The sequence below is a fragment of the Pelodiscus sinensis genome, chromosome 2 (assembly GCF_049634645.1).
Source record: "Pelodiscus sinensis isolate JC-2024 chromosome 2, ASM4963464v1, whole genome shotgun sequence".
NCBI classification, from domain to species: domain Eukaryota; kingdom Metazoa; phylum Chordata; order Testudines; family Trionychidae; genus Pelodiscus; species Pelodiscus sinensis.
In genome coordinates this window covers 95,966,995-95,987,594 of record NC_134712.1, presented here as the reverse complement: position 1 = coordinate 95,987,594, position 20,600 = coordinate 95,966,995, and the positions used below count along the sequence as shown (strand labels likewise).

The 20,600-nt window shown below is 45.8% G+C and overlaps 1 protein-coding gene and 1 long non-coding RNA gene across 3 annotated transcripts in view; one reads left to right on the top strand and one right to left on the bottom strand.

Moving 5' to 3' along the window:
* CNDP2 (carnosine dipeptidase 2) overlaps nt 1-2,343 on the bottom strand; it is a 37,796-nt gene extending 35,453 nt beyond the window's left edge. Inside the window, exon 1 of one of the 2 annotated variants that reach the window (XM_075921067.1) lies at nt 2,188-2,343. The gene's annotated coding sequence lies outside the window, so the exon portion shown is untranslated. Of the gene's footprint in view, nt 1-1,836; nt 1,856-2,187 lie in introns of those variants that run through there. The other variant, XM_006121405.4, reaches the window with a different exon arrangement.
* Nucleotides 2,344-2,422: 79 nt separating this feature from the next.
* On the top strand, nt 2,423-8,529 carry LOC142827138 (uncharacterized). Its single transcript, XR_012901589.1, has 3 exons — nt 2,423-2,819; nt 7,744-7,835; nt 8,160-8,529. It is a non-coding gene; the product is annotated as an uncharacterized LOC142827138 (long non-coding RNA).
* Nucleotides 8,530-20,600: the final 12,071 nt, after the last annotated feature.

Genomic DNA, 20,600 nt, shown 5'->3' with positions numbered 1-20,600 from the left:
ACCACCTCTTTTGGTTTAGATGGAGGAACTGCCCTTTGATCCACAAATAATGCTTTGCAGAGATGACAGCCTACTGACCACTTTTCTGGAATGAAGAGCAGGAAAGCATCAAGGATGTGAAAATACATTTATTTTTGTAACACGTAGCCACTGAAATTTACAGTGGCTACACGTTTACACACAGGGGGCCAGGTGGGAGTGCCAACTCCTGCCTGCTCCCTCTTCCCCCCACTGCTGCCTCTGATACATTGGCAGGAGTGTGGGGGAAGGGAGGGGCAGGAAGGAGGGGAGAAGAGGAGAGAAGCATGTGGCTCCACAGAAGCCAATGCTCGCCTTAACCCTCCCCATACGTACTGGCTCCTTCCTACCCCCCTGCTACCTCTTTATCAGAGACAGAGAGGGAGGGAGAGGTGGCTGCATGAAACCATTAGGATTAACCAATGATCCCAGGTGTATCAGTTAATTGTGTAAACAGGTACATGTTCACATCCCTGGAAAGCATGAGCATCTTGACACTACAGACCCAAACATTTTCACATCATATTGCCAGTTAATAAAGCAGGCCACAAAAAACAGAGGCGGCACAGGCATTCCCTGATATTTTAAGCCAGGTACGGGGAAGAAGAGCTGAAACTGGAGACAGAACTGAAGAAAGAGATAGTTAGCTACAAACACTATCAGTCACTGCTAGCCACAGGCCAAAGAATCAGGTATGGGGGCCAATGCTAGAGGGTAGGCCATGGAATTCTAGGATTTTCTCACCATTTTAACAGTTGTCAGGGTCTTGATATTTCAGATGCACAGGCTGAAGGACACAGCAGCCCCCCCATGCAAAATGGCAGCAGAGCCAAAATTAATTCTCCTGTGGGTAAGGGGCTATTAATTTAGTGGGGCCCTGTATACAAGTCTTTCTTCTAATTTATCACAATTATGTATCAAGGCTAATTTTGTTATATTAGCACTATACTAAACTTGCTTTTTAATAAACAAATAGCCATTTGTTTTAAAGTAACAAATTCTGTGGTTACTTTCCAGTTTTAAAATATACACACTATAGTTAAGTAGGCTATTCTGAACTAACTTATCTTAGAAGAGCTGTCATATTAATTTCTTTTTGGAAGAGAGTTTGGGTGTAGGAGGGGACTCACAAGTGTTGGGGTGCAGGAGAGAATGAGGGAGTATGGTGCAGAAAGCACTTATTACAGGGGCTCCTGGCCAGCAGCACTCAGGCAAATAGGTGGGGCCAGTGCTGGGGGCAGGGACAGCACACAGCACTGCTTCTCCATTCCCCACCTCCTGCTGCTTGCCAGAGAGCACACAGACATGCCAGGAGCTGGCCATTTCTGGGACTAGCATGGAGTCACAGCATACAGGCTGCCTGCCTAAGCCTTGCTGAACTTGTAGTAGGCTGGAGATTATTATCAGCCAACAGAGAATCCAGGATGCACCTGTCACTCGTGATCAATGGGTTAGCCACTACTGATGAACGAATTTATTTTTGCAAGACCGCCATAGCCTGGGGCCCTGAGCTGCAACCCTTAACGCCCTGGTGTTAAATCTAGTCCTGAGTGACAAACATCTCCCGTCTCAGTGTGGCCAGCATCCTCACCCACATCGAGAGCCCCCGGCTGCGAAAATTGAGAGGGGCTAGAAAAGCGGATTAAACTGTCAGGTCCCTGGTCTCAGAACAAGGAACGCTGAATTGGGGAAGGGAAAAGAACCTGCCTGGAGCCCATATATCCCAAAGGGATGCAGCTCAGAGTCAAGCGCTGCAGGGGGAATCCCCTCCCCTCCCGCCCGGCAAACACACACACAGCCCCACCGCACGGCACTCACCAAGCGGAGTGGGGCCGGTTTCCACCTGCGAGGCCGCAGGCCGCCACGCAGCAGCGACCTGCAGCCGCGAGACAGGATCAGCGCTGCGGCCATGAGTGACACCGCTTCCGTTAGCTGCTGCAGCAGCTTATTCCCAGCAGCGCCAGTGGCTGGAGAGAGGATTTCAGTGCCCCCTCCCCACCATCTGGCCGCTCAGGGGATCATGGGCTGGGGGAAGGGGGAGAAACAAACCGAGCCTCAGCAAACTTGGCCAGGCGCAAAGTGACGAGCCATCCCTCCACAGCCCCGAGCTACCCCCCTCCCAGCCAACACAGACAGCGATGGGCGCCCCGGCAGGGAGCCACCACTCACCCGGAGCGACCTCCCCACGTGGCGCCGAGCCGTCCCCAGCAAAGCAAGAGCCCGCAGAACCTTGCGCCCAGCTGTAGTTTAAATCCCCCCGAGAGCCCGCCCCTTTGGAACACCGCGAGTCCCAATCACAGCCTCCGCTCTGCAGCGAAAGGACCAGGAACACATCAGAAAGAAGGGGGCGTGGCTATCTTCGGGGCGGGGCAACGGGATTCTTGTGGAGCCCCGCGTTCGGGAGAAGAGGAGAGCGCTGGCCTGAGGCTGCGGCTCTCTAGCGACTCCTCTGGTGGAGTCGCGGTCCGGCAGCAACCCATCTCGCGGAGGGCACAGCCCGGGGATGGAGCCGATCCGGGAGAGCGGGAGGGAGGCGAATGCAAAGTAACGAGGAACCGGTGCAGCTTGTCCCCTGTTGTGCATAATCTGCCCCAGCCTTCCGTGCTGTTGGACAAGGCCCCGCGATTGTCAACACCAAGTGTTCAGAAACCACGAATCAGTTAAAAATAATGAATTTCTTTAGAAATCCTGTGGATTTTTTTAAATGGCACATATGGGGCTCTTTTTATTTACCGCCTGGGTTTTTAGTCTCTAAGAAGTGCGCAGTTCGTTTTTTGAAGCTTCTCTTCACAACCTTGAAGGCAAGTTTTTCAGTAAAGTTGGTTAATGTTGGTTACCTGAATATCTAAAAAGTCTGTTCCAAACATGGTGCTACAACCTGTTACTGGGCATCTTTCAGCCCTTCATTTTCAGCCTTGAGTATGAGCTAACATGAGATTCCATCATCTGCTACATTACAACAACACATATTTTGCCTTTATATAGTATTTCATCCACAGATCTTAGGGCACAATATCAAGGTGATAACGCAGAATCATCCCTATTTTACAGATAGGTAAATGATATAAGTGACTTGTTCAAGGTCACACATCAAATCTGGGGCACAAACAGAGAATTCATGTCTTTTAACCCTAGTTCAGTGTCACACCCATGCTGTTGAGTGTGTGTATGTGAGAAATATACTAATCTTTGTGGGTACTGGCCAAAGAGGAAGTGAACAATCCCAGGGCAGCCTGCATGTTTGTGAACTAAGTCCTGGTGGAAGGTGCTGGCTTGGCAGCCATGGAGCCTCAAGTTCTCATTTTATCAGTAAATAAGAACAGCATTGGTGCCAGTGCTGAAAAAAATCCCCAAGGTGCCTTACACTAGATCTCAACCTGACCCAGAGGCTCTCTTTCTAGGGGTTTTCATAACCAGGCTTTGGCCTCTGTGAAATTATCAATTTTGGCATCAATCCTGAAAATTGTTCAGTGTAGGTGGATCCCTGTGTCCCTGCAGAGATCCACTGAGCTCAGTCTGCACAAGCATAGAACTATGTGTGGAACAACTTGCAGGATTCGAAGGCAAATATGCCCATAAGTGACAAGACTGGACAAGTGACAATGGCAGTGTTATCTTATCATAGACAGCTTACCAAACTTTTTTTCACAGCAAGGAAATACCACCAGATTTTAAAATGGCCCTACGTTTCTAATGTATACTGATGCCAAAGAAAGAGTTAAATGTGAGTGTCTCAATTATATTATATTTATACAGAGAAACTGAGGTCTTGCCATACTGGATCAGATTAATGGCTCACTGAATCATAGCTTTTGTGTCCTCATCTTCTGCCACTTACATTGATAAATCAAAAGTCATTTCAATGAAATCAATGGAATTACACCAAAATAAGTATTGTCAGAATCAGACTTCCATCTCCAGGAGAGGCCTACACTTAATGATTCAGTGGGGGGGGGGGGGGGGAATCAAACTGTCCTAAAATGCACATAGCCTATGGAGTAGAGAAGAATGAGAAGTGCAGTGGAAGACTGAGCAAGATAAGTGAGGCATCTGTCCCACGGAGAAAAACAAGGGAAGATAAGGAGGAAATGGTGAAATAGTGTATAGAGAAAAGTGCAAAGAGATGTAAACATAGAAATAGTGAGAAACTGAAGAAAAGAGGCAGAAAGCAGAGAAGAGAGGATGGTGATAAAAACTCATCCCATCAGACACAGTCTCTTGGGGGTCTAGGGCAGGGGGTTGTCTCTTAAGAAAAGCCAATTAAGTTCTCAGATGTCATGATCAGGAGTGCTGACCAGCACCCGGTGACTAAGAGATTAAACCAGGTACCTAGCAAAGGTGTGTGTGGGGGGGGGGGTTCGGGCAGTCAGCCAATAACCATGCAGGTAGGAATTTCAAACTGGAAAAGAGGGGTTTTTCCTCTCTCTTCTTTGTTTGAAATGAGAGCAGTTTCTCCCCGGGATTGAGGGAGATAAGGATAGAAATGTAGCCGTGTTAGTCTGGGGTAGTTGAAGCAAAATGCAGGACAATGTAGCACTTTAAAGACTAACAAGATGGTTTATTAGATGATGAGCTTTCGTGGGCCAGACCCACTTCCTCAGATCAAATAGTGGAAGAAAGTAGTCACAACCATATATACCAAAGGATACAATTAAAAAAAATGAACAAATATGAAAAGGACAAATCACATTGCAGAACAGAAGGGGGATGCGGGGGGGTGGGAAGGGGGAGGAAGGAAGGTAAGTGTCTGTGAATTGCTGATATTAAAGGTAGGGAGAGTGGGATGTTTGTGAGTTAATGGTATTACAGGTGATAATTGGGGAAACTGTCTTGGTAATGGGTGAGAAAGTTCAAAGACTTGTTAAGTCCTTGTTGGCAAGTGTCGAATTTTAACATGAATGACAGTTCAGGGAGATAAGGGACACTTTTCTTTTTAAGAATGAACTTCTTGAAATCTGTAAGTAAGGAAAAGTTTAGATAGTCTGTCAGGGTTTATTGTTTTCCTTGTTTGGGAGTTTGGAAATCATGTCTGAGCTGGCTAATTGTTTTTCTCTTTTGTAACTAAGGATTGTAGCCCAGGGACTTTCCCTGAGTATATATACATCAAATCGTGGCTCTTTCCACCTAGCCAATTTACTATGCTTGCAACAGTCATTTTGTTTTGATAATAAAAGAGTTTTCTTTTTATTCTAATTAACCAGTATTGGTTGACTGTTGTATCCTTAGGATTACGTGACTAGTTACAAGGGCAGAGTCCATTGTTGTCTGTGGATTCCCTCTGTTTCTCCCAACTCCAACCTATATGGAGGTTGGGAGAGGGAGCAGAGCTTTACCTTAGGGAGGGGATTCCCAAGTGACCCCTTCCCTGATTTCTGGGAAGCACATGGGTGGTGGCAGTGAAGAACCAGGCTTGTTTTTTTCTTTTTGGATCTCAGGGGGACTTAGATGGAATAAGTTTGTCTCTGGGAATCACAGAGATAAGGTTCTGCTGAGTTTATTCAGTTAGCCGGCCACCCAACTCTGTACGCATAGTGTCACATTGGGGGATTGAGCTGTGACAGATGTGCAGTAGAAAGAGACCAGGGCTTCATCTTATATGATGATCATCTGATAGCAAGAGGGACAAAATCTAGATTGTTGCATACAGTGTTCCCTCTAATTTTTTTCATCCATGTGCAGATTTTTTTCCAGCTGGTGAGGGCTGGTTGCAACTGGGTCCCTGCCCCCACACCACTCCTGTGCTGCCCTCTGCCATGTCAGCACAGGAATCGTGAATCTTTTATTTGGCCCATGGCTTGCATAGGCTGGTATCCCAGAGATTACACCTACAGGCAGATGCATTAGGCAGCTAGGGATGCTATACATGGAGGCAGGCACACTCCCAGTGGGACGTCCATGTGCCAGTTGTGTACTGCTGCCCCTCTCTCACTGTGCTGCCCCCTGTTCAGCCAGCACAGTGAGAAAGGGGCAGCAGGACACACCTGACACATGTATGTCCCACTGGGAGCGTGCCTGCCTCCATGTATAGCATCCCCAGCTGCCTAATGCATCTGCCTGTGGGTGTAATCTCTGGGATACTTGCCTATGCAAGCCACAGGCCAAATAAATGATGCACGATGTAACACAGAATTCATTCATGAAAGTACAAATTGGCAACGCAGGTTGTTTCCAAAAGCTGTATTTCCAGTTTACAAAAGCTCAAGTATGTAATATCAAAAATAGCCACTTGGTGGTCTCTTGCCCCTGCCATGAACATGTCTTTTTTAATATGCAAACCTCAACATTTATTTTTCATTCCTCCTAGTAGTAGAAGATATTCAAAACTCTCGAAATACATGGGCCAGATTCTTTAAGTTTAAAACACAACATAATAAAATGCAAGCTTCAGACCTAGTCTAGTTATAAAAGTTACATTGGTATAATGAAATGGATTTAAAATCAGTCTAGTTACACAGGTACAAACCTGTAATATAAACACAGTTAAACTGGTCAGCACCTATGTAATTAGATTAGTTTAAAATTGAGATCAACAATGCAACTTTTCTACAATAGTCCAAGCCTTTAGAATCTTCCCTGCATGTGGGGCACATACGTCATACACTAGAATAGAAAAACAGAAGATTACCTTCCCTTAAGGTACGTCCAGACTACATGCCTCTGTCGACGGAGGCATGTAGATTAGCCAGATCGGCAGAGGGAAATGAAGCCGCGATTAAAATAATCGCGGCTTCATTTAAATTTAAATGGCTGCCCCGCTCTGCCGATCAGCTGTTTGTCGGCAGATCGGGGCAGTCTAGACGTTCCCCTGTCGCCAGAAAACCCTTTTGTCGACCGCCCCGTTATGCCTCATCCCACGAGGCATAACGGGGCGGTCGACAAAAGGGTTTTCTGGCGACAGGGGAACGTCCAGACTGCCCCGATCTGCCGACAAACAGCTGATCGGCAGAGCGGGGCAGCCATTTAAATTTAAATGAAGCCGCGATTATTTTAATCGCGGCTTCATTTCCCTCTGCCTATCTGGCTAATCTACATGCCTCCGTCGACGGAGGCATGTAGTCTGGACGTACCCTTACTCTCCTTCCCTTGTGCTGTAATATGCATCTAAAATTCTAAATACTTGATCCTGCCCTAAAATACCCATATGATTATCATGGAAATGTGAAAGAATCTGTGTGGGCTTGTCTACATTGGCCCCTTTTCCGGAAGGGGCATGGTAATTTTTGAAATCGCAATAGGGAAATGCGCGGGGGATTTAAATATCCCCCGCGGCATTTAAATAAAAATGTCTGCCGCTTTTTTCCGGCTTTTAGAAAAGCCGGAAAAGAGCGTCTACACTGGCCCCGATCCTCCGGAAAAAGCGCCCTTTTACGGAGGATCTTATTCCTACTTTGAAGTAGGAATTTTTATTTAAATGCCGCGGGGGATATTTAAATCCCCAGCGGATTTCCCTATTACGATCTCTGAAATTAACATGCCCCTTCCGGAAAAGGGGCCAATGTAGACGTAGCCTGTGTGTTTGAGGGACTTCAGAATCATGGTGTCTGTAAATAAATAGACGGGATGAAAGGCAGTGGAGAATCAGAAGGTGACCAGTATTTTTTTTCTTTACAGTGATGTAGTATGTGTGATGGTCTTTGTGTGCTAAATAACCCTAGCACAATTTTAAACAAGTTACTACAGTAATATAGCCAAGGAAGTAAAAAAAAAATTGTCCTCTTGTTTCAGAACCCCAAGATGAGGGAGAACACAAAGGGCCAGGTTCAGCATATAGCCCTGTCTACAGTTATCAGTTACTTGAACAAATTATCCACTCCAAGGTGAGGGTTTACATCTTCCGTAATCTGTGAGAGTATGCCTACACTATTGGCTAAAGTTGAATTAAGATACATTAATTGCATAGCTGAAGTCGAAGTACCTTAACTCGGCTTTTGGTGCTGTCTACACAGCAGGAAGTTGATGGAAGAACACTCTTCCTTTGACTTCCCTTACTCCTCGTGAAATGAGGGTTACAGAAGTTAGAGTAAGAAGTCCTCCAGCTCACCATTATTCAACATTATGTCAAAATAACTGCTTGTAGTGTAGACGCAGACCATGTTATTTTGGAATAATGTCAGTTATTCTGAAGTAACACTGTTTTGTAGACGTACCCTGCAAGTGAGCCCGAAGATAGAATACATCGGAGATGTTTTCAATGGAAGGTAGACCTTATGGTGTAAAACAGGGACAACACAGCACTCTTTTTATAATTATTTTAGCCAACCGAACAACAATGTAGTCACTGCAGTCTGGTCAAGGAGAGAGAGAGACCAATAAAGAACAGAGAATATTTGCCTAATTCACACCATGACTTTCTGTGCAAACCCCTTTAACATTACTCATCAGCCAATCACCTTTTACAATATTACACAGATGCCCATTGGTGTTCACACATATTTATGAAGATTTTTCACCCCTTTTCCTTATTTGAATTTCCACACCCCACTATTTTTGGGGTATCCTGTTTTCCATTGTCTTAACTTGTTAGTTCCCCTTATGCTCATTAACATTCACATCACTTTATCACCATAATAAAAGGTTTCCATCTTAAGCAAGTCTCTCATATTTTACCCTAGCTACCAACCAGCGGTGTAGCCATGGGTGGACCTGAGTGGACCATGGTTTACCCACTCAGCATTCAGATCTACCCCCTGGCAGACCACCTGGTGCTCTAGTTGGATATCAGGGCCAGGGTGCTAGGACTTACCTAGCTCCACCTGAAGCTCCAGCCCAGGAATAGGGACAGGGCACCATGGCTTACACCAGCCAACTCTGCTCAGTGCTGCAGCCGAGGAGTGGGGGGGAGTGCCAGGGCTTACCCCGCTCCTCATAACTGCCACCCACCCACCCAAAGTCAGGGAGCAAATACATGGGGCCTTCTGGCTACGCCATGGCTACCAACACTAATCTTGTGGTGTCTACACATTATTCGCCGAACTCAGTAGTTCATTTCAAAACATCAGCATATCACAAATATAGCTGTTTGTCTCATCAGCACAATTATTATTATCTTACTTGAAACTATAGCTAAATTAGCCTAAGTCCTAAGGCCTATTTTGGCTAAATGAAGCTAAATATTTTACAAGCCTGAGTTCTGTAGGTCCCGTGTTTCCATATTAATTTCTATTATATATCAATCACCACTATCTCCTAAATATTCCTAATATCTTGTATCCTTGGCTACAGTAGTAGTGTAAAATGGCTAACACTGCAACTGAACAGAAACTACTGATACAAAATTTTGGAAGGAATTTGTAGCATTTTTCTCAGATATGCCTTTGACTATACTGACATGCAGACAACATGCTACACCATACAGCTTGTAGGGAACCTAAGCTTTTGATGACAAGCGATATGTATTGATGGAGGAGAGAACCACAGTGATCACATTTAGCAGCATTGCAATTTAAGACATTTTTGGTACATGGAATAATATTCAGGGTTTTGGAAGAAGTTTTGGCTTCTAGTTGTGTTGGCTAATTTGGCCTTATCTAAGGATTTATACCACTGTCATTGCCATGGTCTTTGCCACATCCAAAAATGACAGTTTTCAGTTTAGATGGACAAAGCTGATGGAAGATAAGACTTTGATTCCAGATTGATAGTTGAGACAAGGAACAAGGCAAATTGTACATCAGAAACAGGTAGACTGGTGAGAGAGGGCAAGGTCCTGTCTTCTGCTGTCTACCACACTGGTCTCTGACCTTTTTGTGCACATGATCACATTTTGAGTTTAAGTGCAATCCAAGATCTACCTCAGATCCAAATACTCTTCCCCTGCCTCCTCCCCTGTCCCTTTTTTGAGGCCCCACTGTAGGGCGAAAGTTTTGGTAATCAGTAACACATGTAGGCCATTTTGTAAAAGTCCAAACAACAACATGGACTCCATCTTGGCCACCCTTTTCCCTCCTCCCCTTAGGGCATTTTCCTGCTCTTTTGGTGTTTTGGTGGGAAAACTAGGCAAACACGTGACCTAGGCTCTGCCCAACAACAACAGCTTATTTAAGGGCTGCCTCTAGAGTTCCAAGGGGCTGCTCTTCTGAGTGGCAAAGTCCGGAGCTGCTTAGAGGGTACTCCAGCACCATAAAGATAGGTTTCGGTTGTGGGAGGGTGAACTTACCTGCACGCAAGGGGTGTGTTATCAGGGTGTCCTCATCAACAAGGACATACACACACCCATAATGGCGCAGGGAGGGGAGTGGGCCGACCATTGCTGGAGCAGAGCTAACACAGCCTGATCGCTCTCACCTGAGATACCATCTGGAGATGGAATCCGGAGCTAACCCACTGCCATGAGGGTCCACAAGCTGCAGGATATGGTAGTGGTTTGTAATCCTCCATTTCCTTCCCTGGGTCCCATCCTGGGGGAAAGGAACCCACCTGAGTCACAGGAGGAGTTTGAGGAGTTAGGGCTCTGGCTGGGCACCACTTATATCAAACAGCTCCCTGGCGGTGGCGCAGTGGGGCTAAAGCAGGCTCATTCCCACACTGGCCCATTGCCATTCCCAAAAGTGGATGGCATGTCCGGCAGCAGCTCCTGAGAGGGAGAGGGAGGTGGTTGTGTGCACAGAGCCCCACCACAGGCACCATGCCCACATATCCCATTGGCTGAGGGGGTGGTGCCTGCAGGCAACGGGGGCCCCTCTACTCCACCTTCCCTAGGGACATACCAGGGCCAAGGCAAGGGAAGTTTGCCTTAGTCTCACTGTGCTGAGGGCAGACTGCTAGTGGTGGATTTCCCAATTTGGCTCCAGGAAATCAAGCTCAATTCCAGGAGACTCCCAGCCAGCATTCTGCACATGGATGGAAAAAATTTGAGGAAAAGAATTTTGTTGTAATGTGCACCAGTACTGAGGTAACGTGAAGATGTGCACCACTAGTAGAAACCAAAAACCTATCTATAATATATGTTTTTTAAAATTACCACAGGGATAAATTACTCCAGCTATGATAGATTAGGCTTTTTAGAACTTGCTACTCAAAGAATTAAATTTAAGTGTAAGAGAAATAAAGAATATGAAATGCACAGACCACTCAAAACCTGTAGCCAAGTTAGTATGTTACTGGAAAAACTTAAAAAACAACGAATAGTCTAGTAGCACCTTAAAGACTAACAAAACTTGTAGATGGTATCATGAGCTTTCGTGGGCACAACCCACTTCCATTCATCTGAAGAAGTGGGTTGTGACTACGAAATCTCATGATACCATCTACATGTTTTGTTAGTCTTTACGATGCTGCTAGACTATCAGGGTACGTCTAGACTACAGGCTTTTGTCGACAGAAGTTTTGTCGACAGATACTGTCAACAAAGCTTCTGTCGACAAAGAGCATCTAGACTACATTCAGTTCTGTCGACAAAGCAAGGTGCTTTGTCGACATGGCAGTGTAGACGCAAAGGACAGTGTAGATGCAATAATGCCTTCTGTCAGAACTCTGTCGACAAAAGGTGTTATTCCTCGTAAAATGAGGTTTACCAGAGTCGACAAAACTGCTGAGTTCTGTCGACGTTACGTTGACAGAACTCAGCGGTAGTGCAGACGCAGGTTTAGTTTTGTCGACAAAAGTCCACTTTTGTTGACAAAACCCTGTAGTCTAGACACCCTCAGTGAGGGGGTGAGGGGATGAGGGAAGCTCCATCCAGAGATCCTTCTTGGTTCTCTTACTCTAGCCCAATGCTTTTTTGTGATGGTACTGCCTGGTACGCGGTACTGGCACCTCCAGATGTAGTACCGGCACCTCCAGTCAGAGGTCAACAACTTTTCCCCTGGAGTACTGGCACTTTTTTTTTCTTTTTTTTTTTTTACAAAAAAAGCATTGCTCTAGCCCTATCCCCCTCCAGGGGTGGGGACCCTTTTTGGTTTTGGGGGGGCACTGACCCATAGAAAAATCAGTTGGAGGCCGCACACAAGTGAGAAGCCCCCAATGGAGAAGGAGAAAGACACTCCCCACATTCCTCTTTCACACTAGAGCCTGGGGGAGGAGGTAGCCTAGTAGATTTTGTGTGCTCTAGCTCTGTGGTGTGGGGGCTAGGGCACCAGTGTAGGCTCCCCAATGCTGGGGAGGGCCCTTAGCCTTGGGAGCCAGAGGGCACTGCCACTCCCAGGCCTTAGGTTCCCCACCCCTGTTTTACTCTGTATGCTAGTGGGCTAATTTGCTCTTTAATCCTGTCCAGCCCGTTCTAATCTGCTAATTAGGCACTGTCAGATCTAGGAGAGGGGGACTGAGTGGTGTTTAAATTATCAGAATGCAGGCTCGGGTGTTGATTTCCAGCAATCTGTCATAGGTGGGAACCATACAAAAGCAAAAGGGAATAAGGAAAACAAAATGGCTACGTCTGCACTGCAGACTTCTTGCTCAAGAACTGTTTTGCGCTAGAGTTCTTGCGCAAAAGGTCTTGTGCAAGAGCGCGTCCATACTACCATGTGCTTTTGTGCAAGAGATGTGCTTTAGCGCAAGAGCGGCCATGGGGGTGTGGATGCTCTCTTGTGCAAGATGCCCCTGTTGCCCGCCCACACTGCCTTCTTGCGCAAGAGGCTTTATTCCTCATGGGGAGAGTAACGTTAGTTCGAACCAAGGTAGGTTTGATTCGAACCAATGCGTACCGGAGCGCACTTTCTGGTTCGAATCAGCTGGCAAGCAGAATAATGCGCGGGCGAGATTATGCTAATGAAGTGCAGGATATTTAAATCACCACTTCATTAGCAATTTCGGTTGCCTACATTTGCATCCCTAGCTCGAGCTAGGGGGCAAGTGTAGATGTACCCTATCTGCAAGAAGTGAAATACAGCCAGAGCAGGTCACGATCTAATATAAATCCCATCATCCTCATGATATACAAATAGGTTAAAGTGGGTTTTTTTCCATTTACACACTTTTCTTGTTCAAAAGAATGAATGATTTCCAGTTTCCCCTACACTTGCAGAAGCTACTTGCTTTCTGAAATGAATTCTTTATATTACACTGTCTCACTGTGGTCTATAATATAAACTACACAGTACATAATGGTGTGAAAGTTTGTTTAACAGCCCACAACATTTTATTTTTATTAGTGGCATAAATGAGGAAAATACACTCTGTTTTCACTGCTAGCCCCTGCACTCAGCGGAAAAATTACAGGGCCTAAAGGATATGTTCAAACATATGCCTACCCTGTGATGTTTCCAGATTACTCAGCTACACCACAGCAAATCAAAAAGAAATATTTATATGCTATGATGTATTTTTGAACTGCAGTCCAGTGGGCTTTGGAAGTTTTCTGAGCTCCCAGCAGAAATAGTAGATTCATTTGTGCTGAGTGGTAGATAACTGAAACCATATCACATTTTCAAAGACAAGTCCCACAACTTTCAGGCTAATGAAATGTAAAAATATAGTAGGTGACAAGATCAATGAAGTGGCATTCTTCAGCCAAAATGAACCAACTGCAAAATTCACTAATTTGGTCCATTCCTTTTGAAGTCAGTGGGAGAAGTCTGTGTTCAGCAACTACCAATATTGGTTCTGACTGGCCCTGGCTCAGTCCAGTGGGTAGGCACTGTGACGGTTTCCCCCCATCCTGCTTTATGAAATTGGATTACAAATATAAATATGTATAACTTGAAGATGCTTTGGACAAAATACCTCATGTAACCTATCAATATTAATGTTACAATCTGCTGGATCTGTATGTCCTATTTCGGTACATATATCATTCTTGTGTGTAAAGTTAGAAATATGAAGCATGACACTATAGTTTTAAATTTGCTTATGAGAACCATTACTGATGCCCACCCCTCTACTTGGAAACTTAATGACTAGGTGATCAACTTAATGACTTGTAAACAGCCTTGTTTGTCCTGTAAGTCCAAAGGTGATTGGACCAGGAAGGAATGTGACCATACCACCTGGTACTGGGGTTCTATTTTGAGCTGGTAGTTTTCCATGGAAGTGGGGATGTAGAACAAAAGATTCCTGCCACAGGGGAAAGTCTATTTAACAATGGGAAGCTATCAGACCCTTCATCTTAGGCTGGCATGGAAATAAAGAGAACCAGAGACCCAAGTCAGAGTAAAAGGTCATCTTTGACTTAAAAGACTTGCCTGAAATAAAAACAGGTCTTCAGGGTAAGAATCTGCTTGCAATGTTGTTTTTTTTAATGAATTAGAACTAGTAATGTGTTTTCTTTTCATTTTTACTAACTTTACTTTGATCTGTTTGTTTTCACTTGCAGCCACTTAAATTCTACTGTTTGTACTTAATAAAAACACATTTGTTTACTATCAGGCCCAGTGTAAGTACTTGTTCATTGATAAAGGCGGCTTACCTGAATGAGCTTTCACTGTGTAAACATTTTGCACAAAGAAAGACTGGTTTATTTGGGGATTTGATCCCTTTTGGGATTGTTTTCCCGGAAACTGTGCCCTAGAATTGCATCCTCCCAGAGCTGAAGTGGTTCAGTATCTGCATTGCTCTTCAGGGGGGTGGTAACCCCAACTCTGTGCCTTGACTGGGGGAGACCAGAGGATCTGGTCCAGTAGGACGGGGAGGTGGGGAGCTCCTGAGAGCAAGAAGGCAGGTGTCAATGGCATAATCAGCAGACCGGGAAACAATCGTAAGGGGTCTTCTGTGACCACACCCCATCACAAGCACCATGCCAGGCTTTTCTGCACAGTTCTGCCACACCTCATTTCTGGGCCTCATAGTCACTGGCTATTCCAGCCCTGACCTGTGCCAAAATGCATGCCAGTTTTGTGATGTGCTCAAATGGAGATGAAGAAGAGACCATGAGTCTTTTCACTGTGTACTCCAACCTTGCAATGAATTGATAAATTTATCCCTCATTTGTTTTTAGGACCCTTTATGGCATTTGTTTTGACTTAGTGCCCTCTGTTTAATTTTCATCATGCTAATTTAACAATAAAATATGGCAAAACAATGCTTCCTCTAGGAATATATTCTGTGTAAGATTTGTCATAATCCTATTTCTGTATTTTAATATATACAGGAAACAAATGTTCTGCTTCAGGGTCTATAACTTTAGTGGAATGTTGAAGGAAAAGTATAGAATCATAGAATACTAGAATTGGAAGTTACCTTGAGAGGTCACCAAGTCCAGTCCCCTGCCTCACAGCAGGACCAAGCATCATCTAGATCATCCCTGATAGTTCTCTATGTCTATGCTATAGTGCATGGATACAAATGGATTCAGATTAGACAGCTCAGGACCGATATTATTTTTCAAAAGTAAAGATGGGCTCCATTCAATATCCCACATCTAAACATCCCCGAACTTTGGTGACGTTTGAATCCAGATCTGAAATTTGCAGCTGTATCCTCATCAGTATATTGATCTTTTATCCAAACACTTGGAAATGTTTGGATCCATACCTGAACCCCAACTTTCTAGCTCTGATACCATTCTGCTCAAATGATCTCCAATGATAATACACATTGTAACTACAATGCTACAGAAACGATTCCTAAAGATGATATATATTGTAACTACAATCTCTTTTGGCACTTAATTACCAACAAAAGCCAAAGTACTGAAGTCCTTTCATGCATAAAACTGCCCTTAAAGCCAATGGGGTTTTTGTATTTGCAAGAACTTAGAAGTTAGGTGCAACTTACTCCACTGACCGAATGCACTGTAGAAATATCCTGGAAGGATTTCTTACAAAGCTTTGTTCCTGTGGATTTAGAATATTGCTATGGAGGGGGTATCTTGGCACCAGACGTGTAGCTTTGATAGTGACAGAGACGTTTTGGGGAGGAGCTCACAAAAAGATAAAAACAAAGAGAAAATTGCCAGCTGTTTGTAAAATAATTCTAGCTGCATTAGATTTTCTTCAACTTTGTTTAACCTTTTTGTCCTGCATTAACATCTTCAATGTCATTATAAATCTTGTGGTCCCAAATCAGCAGACAAGTAACTTTAGTCAAACAGGTTTGTGTATAGGTGAGCATCACACTGTAAGCTAGTATGAAGGGTTCCTTTCACATTCCAAACTCACAAGCTATGTCTACACTACATACTTTTTGCAGAAGAGGCAATGCAAATGAAGCGTGAGAAAATGCTAATGAGCACTTCATTTGCATTGGCTCTTCCTCAAAAAAACGTAGTGTAGACATATCCTCACTGATTTCAGAGGGTGCTTTGAGTACAAAAGGAATGCAAGTTTAAGCCCTTTCCAAGCCACAAAAATCTGTCAGGCCTTACTTAAGTGTGTGTTTCAGAACCAGTGTTAAAAAAGAATGATAATTATATAATATTTTACAAACACTGACTAATTTTACTCCTTAGAGGTACCATAGGGCTTTTTATCTTCTATAAGGTTTTTTTATCTTCTTGCTACACATGGAGATACTAACAGAGAGATTGAAATTCATGTTTTCAAAAGCAACCTATACTTTTTTCATGTTAGTCTGTATCTGTGTAAACAAACAAACAAACAAAAATGAGGAGCCCTGTGGCACCTTAAAGACTAGCAGATTTCTTTGGGGAAAAACTTTCCTGGGCCAAACTCCTTAATTAGATTCATGGATTGATTTTTGATGCATGGAATGGCTTTATCAGATGCATGGAGTGGCCACCCCATGCATCTGGCAAAGTGATTTTGACCCATGAAAATTTATGCCCAAATACAGGCAGTCCCCGGGTTACGTACAAGATAGGGACTGTAGGTTTGTTCTTAAGTTGAATCTGTATGTAAGTCGGAACTGGCGTCCAGATTCAGCCGCTGCTGAAACTGACCGCCAGTTCTGACTTACATACAGATTCAACTTAAGAACCCCAAGCGTCCCCAAGTCAGCTGCTGCTGAAACTGATCAGCGGCTGATTCCAGGAAGCCTGGGGCAGAGCAACTCTGCCTCGGGCTTCCTGTAGTCAGCGCTGGTCAGTTTCAGCAGCGGCTGACTTGGGGACGCCTGGGGCAGAGCAGCTGGGGTGCTGCTGGGTTGCTCCAGTAGCACCGCTCCTCGCTCCTCGGCGCTACTGGACCAACCCAGCAGCACCCCAGCTGCTCTGCCCCAGGCGTCCCCAAGTCAGCTGCTGCTGAAACTGATCAGCGGCTGATTCCAGGAAGCCTGGGGCAGAGCAACTCTGCCTCGGGCTTCCTGTAGTCAGCGCTGGTCAGTTTCAGCAGCGGCTGACTTGGGGACGCCTGGAGCAGAGCAGCTGGGGTGCTGCTGGGTTGCTCCAGTAGCACCGCTCCTCGCTCCTCGGCGCTACTGGACCAACCCAGCAGCACCCCAGCTGCTCTGCCCCAGGCGTCCCCAAGTCAGCTGCTGCTGAAACTGATCAGCGGCTGATTCCAGGAAGCCTGGGGCAGAGCAACTCTGCCTCGGGCTTCCTGTAGTCAGCGCTGGTCAGTTTCAGCAGCGGCTGACTTGGGGACGCCTGGGGCAGAGCAGCTGGGGTGCTGCTGGGTTGCTCCAGTAGCACCGCTCCTCGCTCCTCGGCGCTACTGGACCAACCCAGCAGCACCCCAGCTGCTCTGCCCCAGGCGTCCTGATTTAGCCACTGCTGAAACTGACCAGCAGTGGCTGAATCAGGACCTGGGGCAGAGCAGCTGGGGTGCTGCCGGGTTGGTCCAGTAGTGCCCAGAGCGGCGCTGCAGGACCAATCGGCAGCACCCCAGCTGCTCTGCCCCAGGGTCCAAAACAAAAGCCTGGTCTGCTGGGGGGGGGGCACACTAGCTGCGCCCCCCCCCAGCAGACCAGGGACACGGGGAGCAGAGCCGCAGCGGCAGCGGGGTGCCGCGCCTCTGAGGCTTTTCTCTGGCAAAGTTTCAGAGGCGCGGGACCCCGCCGTGGCTGCGGCTTCAGTCCTGGTGCCTGTGGTCTGCTGGGGACCGTCCCCAGCAGACCACAGGCACCGGGACTGAAGCCGCAGCAGCAGCGGGTTCCCGCGCTTCTGAGGCTTTGCTCTGGCAAAGCCTCAGAAGCGCGGGAACCCGCCCGGTGCCCCTGGTCTGCTGGAGACGGTCTCCAGCAGACCAGGGGCACTGGAGCAGCTTATGAACGGGGCTTTCTCGCCCCGGAGCTCGCAGGTAGCAATCCGCCACCTCGACCTCCGGGGCGAGAAAGCCCCGTTCGTAAGTGCGGATCCGACATAAGTCGGATCCGCGTAAGTCGGGGATTGCCTGTAAATATTAGTTTTTAAGATGTCACAGAACTCCTCTAACTTTTTTGTGATGCCTCAACAGCTCAATGCCCAGCTTGAATCAAGCCGAAGTTACGTGCTGGCCACACAAATAATGGACACATCTTAAAGGCAACTTTTGAAAAATTGTCTCTCAGAATAAGAACTAGGATTAAAAATCCAGAGTTGCTGGCTCCAAGTCTTTTGCTTACACTACTCACATCACTAATAAAATTGCATTGTGCTCTAGGCATTTCAAATAAGTCTACCTTTTGGTATAAGGTGGTAAGTATTATGATGCTTGGGTGCAGTGCTGTGTCAGCATGTAGATATGAAAAGATGGGGAGGAAGATAGAGGAAAAAGGTCAACAAAACAGTAAAAATAGAAACATCGCTAGTGCTAGTGTTTCAGCCCTGGGGGCTCTTTTAGGGTGAAATGAAAACTTTTATTTTCTTTTGCTTATTCACCTCCCAACCACCCCCAACAGCTTCAATAAGGCTTCAGGGCTAAGGTGTCATCTGTAACCTTTCCCTTGCTCCATATTTTGTATGTCTGTCATACACTTTTAAAAGATTACTTGAAGTTCTGTTCCGTCCTGTCAGGAGATCTGTGCTGAGTATGCAAAATGTGTGGGCAACAGCAGGCTTGCTATAGTTAGGATTTTATCCCTGCAGCACAAGAATTCCCTGGTTGCTTTGAAAGTTAACATTCCTTTGTGTCAATAGACACCTCTTTCTTTTCAGTGACTCAAATCAGGCTGAGTGAGATTTCTCATGATGAAATTGGACATGATGCCACAGCACATATATCTTTTGAGTTCTTTCTGCCCTGCTATCCAATATTGACCATCACTTGATGACATTAAATTAGGTTACTAACAAAACACCCAAGCATTATACTATTTGTACCACATATTTTTATTAATCACACATACATTATCTTTTGTATTATTTTATGATTTACCCTTGTCTTCCTTGACACATGCTCCACCTGTGAAGCAGACTCTGCCATCCTTAATTGTATTAAGTAACATCTTACTTTGGGTAGTCCCATTGAATTCAATGAATTTTACTGCAATGAGACTGCTAATGAAATGAGATATAATTCTGTAAGAGGGAGGGCAGAAGATTCTGGTCCTCTCTTTAGTGCCATATTTCATAGTGGGCCAGATTCAGATATTCTTACTGTGCTAAGTTGCACTTTACTCCTTGAAAGTAATGTACCTACCCAAAGAATAAATTATTACTTAACTGGATGGGAGAAGAAGGGGGATGAGAATTGAGCCCAGTGTTCTGAGTAAGGGCCAGACTCTGCCCAGCCTGAGTGCTTGCCCAGGAGTGGGGCGAGGATGCAAGGATCCTCTTTCCTATCCTACCAAGCAGAGGAGCCAATCGTAACCACATTTCTTGCTCTCACTGAATGACTCTAGCTCCCACATTAACATCAGCCTCCCACAAAAGGCAGAGAGACGCCTCACCACACCAGCTCTGTGTGAACAGGGCTAGTGCCTCTGCTCCACACAGCGCACTGATGAGGAAAGGCTACACACCACTCCCAAAGAGCATTCACCATCCCAATCCCACTGTATGCTTAAAGCTGCATTTGAGCTCTCAGAATGTTGGCTTTTGGGGGGAGGGGCAGAGACATGTTTGCTCTGTTTGTGAGAGTGCGTTGGCTAGTGCTATGGGAATAACACAGGACCCCAGTGTCCAAGCTGGTGTTACTGATGATGGGTAACATGCAGTGCCCAAAGGATGTGTCTGTTAGGCTGTGTCCAGACTCCATGCCTCCGTCGACGGAGGCATGTAGATTAGCCAGATCGGAAGAGGGAAATGAAGCCGCGATTAAAATAATCGCGGCTTCATTTAAATTTAAATGGCTGCCCCGATCTGCCGATCAGCTGTTTGTCGGCAGATCGGGAGAGTCTGGACGCGATGCCCCGACAAAGAAGCCTTTCTTCATCGACACAGGTAAACCTGGTTTCACGAAGCTTACCTGTGTCGATGAAGAAAGGCTTCTTTGTCGGGGCATCGCGTCCAGACTCTCCCGATCTGCCGACAAACAGCTGATCGGCAGATCGGGGCAGCCATTTAAATTTAAATGAAGCCGCGATTATTTTAATCGCGGCTTCATTTCCCTCTTCCGATCTGGCTAATCTACATGCCTCCGTCGACGGAGGCATGGAGTCTGGACACAGCCTTAGGGAAGAGGGCTAACATAGAGTCATAGAACTGGAAGGAACCTCGAGAGGTCATCAAATCCAGTTCCCTTCACTCATGGCAAAACCAAGCACCATCTTCTAGACCATCCCTGACAGGTCTTACTGTCTGTCTAACCTGTTCTTAAATATCTCCAGGGATGGAGATTCCACAACCTCCCTAGGTAATTTATTCCACTGTTTAACCACCCTGACCATAAGGA